The sequence below is a fragment of the Pteropus medius genome, unplaced genomic scaffold (genome assembly GCF_902729225.1).
Source record: "Pteropus medius unplaced genomic scaffold, Ma_sr-lr_union100, whole genome shotgun sequence".
In the NCBI taxonomy this organism is placed as follows: domain Eukaryota; kingdom Metazoa; phylum Chordata; class Mammalia; order Chiroptera; family Pteropodidae; genus Pteropus; species Pteropus medius.
In genome coordinates, this window is record NW_024340849.1 from 15515588 (window position 1) to 15528721 (window position 13134).

At 43.0% G+C, this 13134-nt stretch overlaps 1 long non-coding RNA gene across 1 annotated transcript in view; it reads left to right on the forward strand.

The window, feature by feature from the left end:
• Nucleotides 1–3122: 3122 nt before the first annotated feature.
• Nucleotides 3123–13134, forward strand: part of LOC120585121 (uncharacterized) — a 257701-nt gene continuing 247689 nt past the window's right edge. Inside the window, exon 1 of the long non-coding RNA XR_005648233.1 lies at nucleotides 3123–3187. This is a non-coding gene — a long non-coding RNA (uncharacterized LOC120585121). The remainder of the gene's footprint in view (nucleotides 3188–13134) is intronic.

Below are 13134 nucleotides of genomic sequence, written 5' to 3' on the forward strand. Positions count from 1 at the left end.
ACCAGGGGTGGCTCACAGAACTGGGCTATTATTTTCCCAAAACTAACATTTGGTGTAAGCATCCCATTCTCTCTGCCTGCAGTAGCAGCCCTACCATCACTATCAACAGTGTATCGTGCGGGAGAGATACAGTCTCTGCTCTCTGGTCAAGCCTGACTAGTGTTTTTGACCAAGGACAGCCACAGTTTCCCTTCAACAGAAATACCTACATCTACCTCATTTGCGCTTGTAGGCACTTGCCTGTGAAATCTTTCCCTCTTCCCATGTACTTTAATTCACCTGGATATGAAAGCTTTGGATCTGTTGCTGGCTCCTCTGGACATTCTCATGTAGCCTCCCATTGTAACTGATGAGTTACGATGATGTAGATCAAGGGATGTAGGATTTTGAAACAAGGTTTCCACAGAATTCATAATAGCAACTTCTTTTCTTCACCTCTTCTTAATATCCACACATGAAAGTGCAAAGGACCAAGGTTTCTCCCCCGTTTTTGCAATTCTTTCAACTCTTTGGTGCGGGTTAGTTAACTCCATTGTTCTCACTGTTTCTATTACCCCATGTATTAGTTTGCCAGGGCTGCCATAAGAAAGCACCACAGATAAGGGGCTTAAACAATGGAAATTTATTTTCCTACAGTTCTGGAGGCTGGAAGTTCAAGATTAAGCTGTTGGCAGGTTTGATTTCTCCCGAAGCCTCTCTCCTTGGCTCGTAGATGGCCATCTTCTCCCAGTGTCCTCACGTCATCTTCCTTCTCTATATGTCTGAGTCTAAATTTCTCCTTCTTATAAGGATGCCAGTCATATTGGATTAAGACTCACCCTAATGGCCTCATTTTAACTTAACTACCTCTTTAAAGATCTTATCTCCAAATAAGTCACATTCTGACTTACTGGAATTTAGAACTCAACATACGAAATTTGGGGGACACAATTCAGTCCATAACACCCTAAATACTTGCTACTCCATCTTAAATGTTGACATTTGTTGTCATTTCTATTAATGTTCATTGCACCAGCATATTTTCACTGTAAACCTAATTTGGTTTGATGCAAGTCTTATCGAGAGCACATGGACTACTTGGGGACAAAAACCATGCTGAAATTGTTATTCTAAAACTTGTCCTATTATACATTATGAACACCCTTCCGTCAGACTCTTAAAAGATTTATAGTGTAAAAAAATATTAGGATCTAATGTCCGACATAAAGGGTGTTAATGTTGTTCATCTCAGAATACCTTTCTGATACATAACAAGTACTGTCACTTCGGTCCCTGTATTCAACACGCACACATAGAGCATCGTGCAGCCCTTAGAATGTACCAGTGTTTTCAGTGCTCACATACATCACATACATGCACTCGGTTCATCCTCACAGGAACCCTAATGAGGAAGGTGGGATTTATAGATGAGGAAATGAGACACACGGAGGTTAAGTACCCTGGGTTGTAAAGTTAGCAAATGGCAGAGCCAGGATTCAAACCCAAGCGGTCTGGTTTAAGAGTGCCCACTACTACCCTCTGCTAAGTCTCCTTTCTCATGTTTTATGCATGACACTTCTAAGCCATGGTATGTGTACCCGTGATCAGTGATCTTCACAGTCCTTGATATGACTTACTTTTTTACCCCAAACTTACACTGGGAAGGAATTTAAAAGTGGTCTGAAAGCCTCGATGGTATACGCGCTTCACTTCTGGCAGCCTTCAGTATTAATACTCTCTACCCTCGTTTAGTCAATAGTCATGCATTCCAGCAACTCCCATATCTCTTTTAAATAAATCCCTTTTGTTTGACTAGGATGTACGGACAGTGATAATTGCTTCTAAGTTGAACAACAATCAGTAATCACTTTAATAATACACATAACCTATAAAATTCTATAGGGCTTTCTACCTTGTGCTATTCTTTTTATATCAAGCCGACATTCTGAGGAAAAAGAAAGGCCTTCTCAGTAGAATTTTTGCTTCCCTGTAGGCTTCGGAAGAACAGTGCTATTGTCATTGGGCTTCTTTAAACACACTCGGAGGAGGTGACCCGCAGGCCAGACCCAAGTTATCACAGGCTCCTCACCCCTCCCCTGTTCTTGGAAGGCTCCCCACACCATTCCCTCAGTGGGAACCAGATTCGAGGGCTCAGCCTTGAGAGAGTAATGTTTGGTTGAGACCATCTGGATGGTGTACATGACTGGACCCCGTCAAGGCTTCTACATAAACATTAAGATTCCGGGTGACAAGGGCCGAGATCTACTCACCTTGTGGTTAGGAAGGCAAGCCTCTCAAGTAAGTTCCTCTGCTCATCAGACCTGCTACCCACCCATCTGCTCCCCACCCATCTGGAGCAGTGTGCCCATGGGCTCTGCTTGCTCTGCGTGTGTCGGAAGGGGCAGGGGAAACAGTTTCAAATTTTGCCCAAGGACCTACCAAAGTTCAGAACCAGCAAAAATGTTCCAGTATTTCCAGGCCAAAGACTAAATTAACGGAGCAGCTGCATCCTTGGACTTGAGTGGGGACAGCAGTTAGCCAATCGGCACTTGCTTTTATGTCCTGGCTTGGTTGTCTTCTTTCTTTCTTTTACCTTCCAACCCCAGGAAACAAGAAATGTTTTATTCCCTTGGACAAAAGGTACTTAACTAACAAAACAAAACTGAAAAGGAGAGTAAGCACAGTTGACCTTTGAACAAAGTGGGGGTTGGGGCGCTGCCCCCCATGCAGTGGATGATGATCTGTGTGTAACTTTTGACTCTACAGTCACCCCTTGGCATCTGTGGATTCAACTAACCACAGCTCGAAAACATCTGTGGCTGGGAATGTGACGATACTGTTTCCTATACGGGGCTGATTGAATCTGTGGAAACGGAAACCCAAGGACACAGAAGGGCGGATCATATTTATTGAAAAAGATCTGAGTGTAAGTGGACCTGTGCAGTTCACACCCGTGCTGTGCAACAGTCAACTGTATAAATTGCATCATTTTGTAACTTGGGGAGATTTAAATTCCCCTAGTGTTTCGGAAGTTGTAGCTGTAAATAGGAAGGCTTAGGATGTGGCAACAGGTGTTTGCTCTGATACTTTTTTGGAACTCAAAATATGTGTGGGGAAGAGCAATATACTTGAAGACACACCTTGACTGCATCAGGATTCCTCGTGAATGAAAATGGGCCTCCTCAGACTGCAGGTTGCCAGCAGTGAGGTGGGTACATTCGATGTGTGCTTACATATTTACGTATTTCTTTTGCTCAGCTTCTTGGTGTACTTTGTGAGAACTGCAGTGGGAAACTGGAGAATTTTGTGAATAATTCTGATGCTCTATGAATCTATGAAGGAACCGTATGAGAGTCTACATGGGAAAAGGATGGCGTGCATGTAAGCTCCTCATCTGTGGAAATTGTCAATCCAATTATTTTGGCTAAGTCACCCATCAAATCAGATCGCTGCCTAATCCATTACAAGATTATCAGTAGTAAAGGCAGCCTGAAATGCCAACCGATGGTGTCTGAGACAGTGTCAGAGGCACAACTATAATTTCCATGAGATGGGCAACTGGTTGAGTCATAGAACGTGAGTTGTTGAATTACATTTTATGGTTTTTATTTTTGGTGTCAAATCAAGTGTCTAGATTAGAGATCATGCCCCATCCCCTTTATAGGCATTCATTTTTTAAAAGGAAAAAACTCACCCACGTATGTCCAGGCTCAAAAATCTTTCTTCCATAGTTTGTAGGGATAAAGAGACAGACCTGAGATTTTATTTCTCGGGCTTACCGCTTTTCAATATATTCAGCCTTTTGGCCAGTGCGCGTTTTGGAGAGGCTGGCTTTGTCGAGATAAAGGAGCTTTAGGGCAGCTGTCTTCCAGGTGAGACCTTTCTAGCCCACAGGAAAGCCAATTAGGAGCCTCCTCGGGAATTCTTGCCTGCTCAGACTAAGATAATTAGGGTATGAGGAGCTGGACACGATGTGCTCCTCCCACTGACCCCATGACCTTTCCAGGGCAGTTAGCATCCCTTATGGGCAGCAATATCAGGTTCCAATCAGGGACCCCTGAGCCCAGAGGTATGGCCAGGTGCAAACAAAGCCATTTTAAAACCAGAGAAGTCCTGGAAGGGCAGGGCCTCCTTAGAGAGGTCTGGGCTGCTTCAAGGATGGAAAGTACAGCATAGGGAGTATAGTCAATAATATTGTAATAACTATGTACAGTGTCAGATGGGTGCTAGATTTATCGGGGTGGGGGGGTCACTTTGTAAGTTATGTAAATGTCTAACCACTATGCTGTACACCTGAAACTAATATTGAATGTCAACTGTAATTGAAAAAAAAGAAAAAAACAAAAGAAAAAATCTTTTAAACGGCAAAAAAACTCACACCGTAATAAAAGACAAACGGCAAACTGGAAAAAAAAAGTCTTTACAGGACATTTAGAGAGTAACCGAACTATTGTGTTAGAGCAATTGCTTCCAAAGGTTCTTATAATTTTCCTTCATCCCTCTTTGTGATACCGTGTGGATTCCCTGACCGTAAGCTGTAGGACATTTGAATTTGAGAACACATATCCCAGCCCCTTTTGGATGGATCAGCTTGGACCGTCTGCCCTTAGCGGGGTGAATTCTTTACCCAAACCCTGGAATGCGCCCTCAAAACTGCCTGGGCCCTGAAGTCAGACTTGCAGACAGGGAATCTTAGCTTCCACAATGTTCCATGTGCTTAATTTCCTTCCCTCCCTTTCTGTAAGGGGACGGATCCCTGGGTAGCTTGTGCATTAAAAATCAAAATTTTTTTTGCTGGAAGTGTGTCGTTAAGATTTTGGGGAGAGCTCCGTATGCCACAGTTTTCCCCCACCTTGTGGAAACGATGCAGCTCGCCTCCCCTAGATGGCGTTAGGGTTTCAACTCAGCGTGACTCAACCTGCTCCCCTTAGATGAACAGGGAAGCGAGGCGAGGAGTGATGTGAGCGGTGTGGCAATCCAGGAGCGTGGGCGCTGCCGAGCAGGGACACAACTCCCCGCCCCCTTCTCTGTCGTGTCGGGAGGGACTAGACTGGCTGGCAGCTGGCCGAGGGCCTCAGCTGCCACATGGGACAGGAAATCAAAGATGCACATTTAATAAAATGCAAGCGCTTGTTTCCAATCTTCCTGAGTAATGTTGTAGCAAGTGCAACTGCCAGAGCTCGGGCATGAGAAATACACTGTCAAAATTCGCTTCGATTAAGGCGGGGTATTAAATGATAGCACTTGGCAACGAGATCCCGCTTCGCTCCTTTTCCCCGCTCTTGACATCTCTTTGGATTTTAAGAAAGCAAAGCTACCTTATTCCTTATTTTATGTATTTCTTTTCCTCTGGGCCTAATGCCTAGCATGCTCTGAATGAGAAGGGGGACCCCTAGGGGTCAGTGTGGTGTAAAAAATGGCCAACTTTGGCCTCGGAGCCGATGGGCGAGGTTCCATCATAGCTTTCTCCCTATTTCATTCTAACGAGGAACTGATTCCGTGACTTCCTTCTAAGACAGGCTCCAGAAGCAATTCCCTTGATGGCCATTTTCCTTTAATATAAGTTTAAACATTTGCAATCAAAGGCAGCTCTAATTTGAAATTTAGGACTAGCGCCGTGGCCTTGCACCTTCTCCATTCGGACCTAGAAGGTTGCCTCCTCTCCCAGTCCTTTCGAAGCTTCACTCCGGGGTAGGCAGAAGCCTGCTGCCCTTTCACCTTGCTTTAACTCACTTTTGTTACTTTTTTTCTTTTAGTGAAAGAGCGTGTGTGTGTGTGTGTGTGTGTGTGTGTCCTTTTACATGCATGTGTCCTTTGGGCCTTTGTCTTTCACATTTTCTTTTATTATGTTATCAAAAGGACACTTAAGGTTTAGGCACGGGGACGTGTGTGTGTGTGTGTGTGTGTGTGTGTGGACAATGAGGAAGAAGCACAGCACACCCTGCCGGTGGGTCTGGCTGGAGAACGGCCGTTCCTGCACAGACATTGGAGAGTGTGAGGAAGGAGCCTGGGGATTGCTCGAGGCAACGGTCCCTTCTGGCTCAGGTGATTTCAGCTCCTGCCGTCTGCTCCTCACCCCTCCTCAGTTCTGCCCCCACTACATCACCGAGACAGATCTGGGTTAAATCACAAATGTCCAAATCCTAGCATCCCTTATTCAGCCCTCATCCTACATGACTTCCCTGTGGCACTTGCTCCTGTCGACTGTTTCTTTCCGACGTGCTTCCTTGCCATTCTTTTGCTCTGATACTTTTTTGGAACCGCCGTGTCTCAGTCTCCTGAATCTGGGATGGTAACTGCACAGCGCCGGTGCCACCGCTTCTGGCCTCCTCCTCCCCCACCTCCCACTACCAACCTGGTGAATCCATCCTGGCACCAGGATGTGGCCTATAGTCCTTCCTGGGGGCTCCAGGAAGACACTACCGATAGATCAAAGTTGATACGATGGATGATACGTCCTCTCCATCCTGCCTTAATCGTGCCTCTCCTACAATCCTGATTCCATTCCATTTTGATATCTCTCCTTCCCTGGATGACGTCATCCCTTCCCACAGTTCTAGTTAGTACTCATATGTTGAAAACGCCCCGTCTCTTATCTCTAGAACAAATCTTTCCCTGATCTCTAACACTGATAGTTCTATTAACCCACCAGATTTCTCCATCTGGAATTTTTACAAACACTTCTGATTTAGCATGTCCAAAACCAAGCTCATCATCATGCCTCCCCAGGTCTGAATCTCCTATATTCTCCAACTTTGTCGATGGCATCATAATCCATCCAAGATAGAAGCTTCTTTTCCTTTCTTTTAATATCTCCCTGGTCCTACACCCCAACATCACCACTGTTTCCCTCTCAAAATCCAACTAGTAACAAAAAGGGTATGTGATAGATGCCAAACGAGGAGAATGGGTGATTATTTGGCAGGGAGGGCTTTAGCTTCTGTGTAATCTCCATTAAACCACCACTCACATCCAGGCTTCCCATGTAAACGTACACTCTAAGTATAAGTGATGTTCTCACTCTGCAAATCCAACTTCCCACCCAACCTCCGCTTACAGGGGAGCAGCCCTTAACCCTTTGTTTAGGAATTTTGGAGCTGTCTGCGAGGGTAAGCTCTTTAAAGCATAAATCTTGTCACACCATTTCCAACTTAATAAATATTTACTGGTTTCTCTTTGCTGATAAGATAAAAGACTCAAACTCTTAGCTTGTTATCCAAGGCTCTGCTTGGCCTCCTTTCCAGTCTATTTACTGTCTCCTTTCCCCTTCTACATCCAGCCCCTATGCCTGGTGTGTTTGTTAAACACTTAACTAGTTTGTGCTTCCGGGACATTTTTCTTGTAGCTATCCGTAGGGTGTACCTTTTCTTCCTAATTCTCTATTTGGTCACTCAGCTCAAGTGTCACTTCTGTGAAACCTTCCTCATTCATCCAAGGTGACCGATCAGAATTAGGTATTTTCTTCTCTGTGTTCCCAGATCACATGATACATTTCTCAATAGCATGTCATGCAGAGTCCTGATTGTCTGTCTCTCTGTCACCAAGTTCCAAGTTCCTACAGGGAAGGACTCTGCTTAATTTTTGAGTCCACAGCATCTCCCATGGTGTGTAGCACGTAGCAGATGCTCATGGATTGTTTTGTGAATGAAAGAGGCACTGGATGTGCTAACAGAGGAAATGAGCATCACCCATGACAAATTCTTAAGGTTTTGCTCCAGACCAATCCCTAGTAAGGATGTTTCAAATCTAGAAGTGCACTTCTGGGCTCTGCAAGGCACAAAGGAGCCCTGCGCCAGCCCCACCCAGCTGAAATGAGCACAGTAGAGATGGTATCCCAGGAAGGAGCTTAGACATATATCGTGGCCAGATTGTGTGTGTGTGTGTGTGCATGTGTGTAGGGGAGGTTGGTAGGGAGTAGAGTAGTTAATTTCCCATAGAATTATCTGTTGGATAGACTGTTTATAAGCAAAATAAGCATTTGTGGTTTGCCCATTGTCAAATAAGACCAGTTGATGTTCAAGTGTTGTTTGAGTTGCTACTACAGGCAAATGTGCAGAGCGGTACAGAGGAATGTGATAAAGATCTCCTCACTGAGTTATTTACAGTCCAGCTAAGGGGGTAGGATTTTTGCAAAGGTGCGTTTGATAAGTATGGCGATCATGTTTTGTCATCCAGACTGGGACATGAAAGGGCGTGGAATTAAGGATTTCACCAAGAATACAGACGCAAACCAGAATTGTCCCGCGTTAACCAGGACGTGGGGTCACACTGATGAAGACAGTCAGATGTTTAATGCAGACTGTACATGCTGGAGTTTCAGAGGAGAAAGTAATCACTCTGAGGTGGAGGGTTCACAGCATCTCTGACAAAGGACACCTTCCATATAGGCCTCGAGGGAAGAGGAGGGTTTGTTATGGGGAGAGGAAAAGTGTACAAAAGAGAGTGAGCATGAGGACGATGGCAAGAGATCAAACAGTTTGTACAGAGGACTGAGAGGAGACCCATTTGTTCAGAGCAGAGTGTTTATCGAAGGTGGTGGTGAGGCGGGTGGAGTGGTGGGGTTCAGAGCTAGAGAGGGAGGTGAACGCCAGGCTGGTGGGAGGAGCTTGGCTGTCAGGACTGCCTTTCTTACTCAAGGCAGCGGGAGACCAGTGATGGTTTTGAGTGGAGTGATTCGCCGAAAACAAAGTGTGTGTGTGTGTGTGTGTGTGTGTGTGTGTGTGTGTGTGTGTGTCTATGTATTTTTTAAATTAAGTTTAACCTTACAGTATTTTCAGGATGTAGCAAGGAGAATCTAGAGTTGACTCTCTAGACATAAGGTCATAAGAGTCTTAAGTGGGGTAGTGGCAGAGGGAATGGAAAAAAAAATGTTTGCAAGAGACTTTGTGGAGGGAAAAATAAAACAAAATTTGGAGACGTGGGGAGAGGGAGAATCCAGGAAAACTTGAGGTTTTGGTGCTGGGTGACTCGGGAGGGCTGTGGTCCTGTTAATTGAGGATAAAAAGTAGATGGACATGGTTTGAGGAAGATAATTAAGCCGGGAGAATTTTAAATATTTTTGCTTTTTAAAATTTTGATGTTGAAAGTAACACATGCTTATTTTAGAAAACTTGCATAATGCAAGAATTATGGATGAGAGTTTTGGCATCTCGTGGGTTCGATGTGTCTCTTTGGTCCTGGGATATTCCTGATGTCTGATTAATTCTTAAGGAATAGATCTGAACAGCAGGAGGAGTGAAGATGGAGTCCGATTTCCATGTGAGTCTTTAAAACGATTTGCCTTCTATGCTTTAGAAAATATTTCACTCATAAGAATATGTTTGTTTAAAACTTATTGGCCTCTTACTCCGTGCCAGGCACTGTGGAGGAAATGGCATTGAAAGGTGGCACGTGAACACTCACAGGGGAAAACTCAGGGGACAAGTTTCATGCGGATGATGAAAAAGAGTTTAGAAAGGGAGAGGTATCTGAAGGAAAAGGCCTTTTGAAATACATTCACCGAACAGGAATGCTGGTTCTGGGAAGGTGACATACAGTGGAGATGCTGACAGGTTCCCTGCGTGTTCGAGATGGAGATAATCGGAGATCCTTCAGGGTTTATTCTCTGTGGAGTCTGGGTTGTTCTGTTCTTAACCACGCTGTTTAGATTCTCCCAGCCTTCTTGTTGTTTCCTTTATTCTTGATCCTATGTTCATTCATCAGACTGTTCCTGTTTAATCAGCAAGAATATCTATGTTGAATATTAGCAAGTCTCAACAAGGCTGAATTCTGTGACATTGTCTAAAGGTTTCTGATTGTGCCCAAGACCGATGTAACTTTCTTTATCAGGGCACATCATCTTGAGCTTAGAAAGTGCTTGCAGTAACAGTAAATATTCCCCTCTGGCTCTTTCCTGTTCTCCAATTTCAGTATCTCCAGTAGCCAGTTATTTCTAGGGGTCTTCTGAGAGTATCTCGTGTTGCTCGCAAATATAATCCTTTTAGCCCCTGCAAGCCATTCTCATTTCACTTCTCTTTGACAACCATCCTGACATTTTCTGCCATGGTGTTTGGCGATACTGTTTGTTCCGGTGCTGATGCTGGTGGAGCTGCTCTTGGTACCAACATCTGCTGATGCCCCTGAGGCTTTGCCAACCCCAAAGGGCCTTTCAACTGTTGCTTGTGCTAAAGCGCAGATACTGCTGAAGCCATTTGATGTCTGGCTCCCTGATGCGACAGTGCCATGCTGTGTTGATAGATGAAGTCAGAGGACATCTTTCCTCAGCTTTGTGTTGTACCCTCTTGGTTCCAAGGCAGTGCTACCTTCTGTTCCCAAAAGGACACTGAAAACAGATTTTCGTTTTTTATAAGCAGCCCTCAGCTTTCTAAGACCCTAACATAAGACGAAACTCCTAGGGCCCAGAGGCCAGTCTGAGTGAAAGATACTTGCAGTACTATTCAAACTTATTTCTTCCTTCAGATTCTAGGACAGTGTCACGTGACCAAGTGTATGGGCCTGTCTTCTTCCTTAGGATAAGCTCTCACCATTTCCCATGTAATCTCTTTTCCATTTCCCATGTAATCCTATCTCTGCAGAGCCTACTCGACTATTCTGAAAGACATCCCCAGACGTGTCTTCTTAACGCTGAATCAGAATGGACACTCTTCTAGTTCAATAAAGATGGCCTTCTAGTTGCAGGCAAATTTCTGTTGCAGAAACCTGAACAGCAAGGCCTGAAGTGCTAATCTCATCTTTCCACCAGAGGGCAGTATGTCATATGTATTGAAACTCAGCTTTTGTTTTTACCATAAAAATAAACATAAAATTATATTTTTTGGTCTTTCTCTGCATATCTTTAATATTTACAAATATCTATGGGGTACATTAATATCTGTAATATTGATATATATCCAAAGTGAATATGTATATTATTAGAGTGGTTTTACTTCTATTTTTATTTATAGTGGTTTTATGACATGGAAAGGGTATTTAGCAATAGAAATAGTTTTATGTTACCCTAGATATTTTATGAAGTGGAAAACATACATCAAGCAGGAAATTTTAAAGAATTAAATAAATATAAAATTAATGGGCACATCATGACATTTTTGCAAGAATTTTTGCAGTCATATCCTACTTTTGCCTAATATATCTTTAAAACAACTTTTAAAACGCTTTTGATATGCTGACTTATTTCTGCTTCACAATATATATTATTTTCAGTTTGGAGTGGAGCCGTCTGCAATTTCTAAAGGGCAACATTTTTTATTTTGAGTATCCTTTTTGCCAGTTTACTTCTACTGCACAAGAAGTTAAATCCTGGTGAAGGTTATAGCTGATTTGTGGTATTTGGGAGTTCTCTAAACTGTGTAGAAATGGAAGCCTTATAATGTGAATGTGCGGTACAGACTTCTCTTTGGCTATTGAGAAAACCAAATGTAGAAATTAGCCTGTTTGCCCAGATAAAGGGAAGTCCTTTATATGCCTTTATTTGGGCCATGACGTTAAAAAAAATTAGTGCAATGGCATATCTCCAGTTTTTCAGTAAATACGTTTCTAAAAATATAGAGCTATAGTCTTATAGTTAATTTCAAAGTTGATACAGCGCTTAGAGCCTAAAGGTGTTCTGGGACTTATGTACTCCCTTTGCCTTAGTTCAAAGGAAAAACTTTACATATTCAGCACTATTGTTCCAGAGACATCTCAAGAGAGGGAGAGTTCCAGAGTGAAAGGCATTGCATTAATTTTGTTGAAAGAATGAGCATAGGGTGGCTCAGTGGGATAATATTGCCTGAGATCAAAGTTAAAAACCTTTGACCATTTCCAGTATGCCCTGCCTTTTCATTGCTGTTGTGAAATGTGAAGACTCTGCTGAAAATGTTATGGGAGCTGACTCCCTCCCACCCTTCCTTCATGCTCTCTTTTTTTCTTTCTGTTCTTTCTCTCTCTCTCCCACACTCTTTTCCTCCCTTTCTCTCCCTCCCCCACCCCCGCCCTCTCTCTCATTCTCTCTCTCTCTCTTTCTCACCAGAAAGTTTTTTCTACTTTTTTTTAGAACAGAGTTTTCTAGAGCAGTTTTTCCTCCTTCCCATTCTGGATATTTCCTGGAATACTGGTCCACTTGGTACAAGTTTTCCAAAACTGTAATGACTGCGTCATGCACCTGATGACTAGGATGCACACAGAGATGAAGTCTGCCGGTATGCTGTCATTTCCACCATGCTACTTATTTTTTAACATAAAGTATAAGGTGCAGTTTGCCTTGCATTAAGCCAACTTGATAAAACTCCAAGTTACGAGACATAAAATAAGGAAGTGATTATTCCCATTCTGAAAGAGTCTCTGCTTTATAAAGACATTTACTAAATTATTTCTTTAAATTGCCCTAAAATAGAATTAGACTCAAATGTTGATTCACAGTTCACTTTCTGAAGTGGCATATAATACATAATTTGAGACATGGTTGCACGGATAGAAGTTTGGGGTGCAGCGTTAATACTTTCCTAAAACAACTCTTGACCACCCTCCTCATTTCTTTTTTCCATTTCATTCTAATTTTTCTGAGTCTACGGTCTGGAATGACTTTTTTTTTTTTTTAAAATTCATCCACCAATCCATATAATTCTATTGCTTCACATGCCCATGAAGCCAAAGCCGTCGCTGAGATTAAATGAGCAGAGGCGACATCTAAAGATGAATACTAGAAAAATGACTCTTTAGCCACATGAATAGTAATAGTGGTATTATGCTTGATTTGAGACTGTACAGTCCTCGTTGGCCGTCAAATGCTGCCAAGGGAAAGTGGATATATTTCTGTAGAACACTGGCAACAGCACAGAAATATTTCTCAGACCCCAGAATATTATCTAAACCACATCGATACAGCCTCCCTGATCACCAACTCCTCCGTGTTCTCATGGCTTTTGTTCAGATGTCTGTCATGGTGCTTACATTTCTATTGTGCCATTTGTGTTTTCATCTGTTTATGGAGGGTGGGGACTTTATTTTTTCTCATCTTTATTCATCCAGTGCCTAGTACATAATAGTATTTCACATAAGCTTTTTGGATGAAAGACTTGGGAATCTATGGCACAATTACTGATACCTTTAGGAAGAATTTGACCTCTGAGCAAAGCACCTACAAAAAAGGGGATGAAACACTGATCTGTCCTCTTT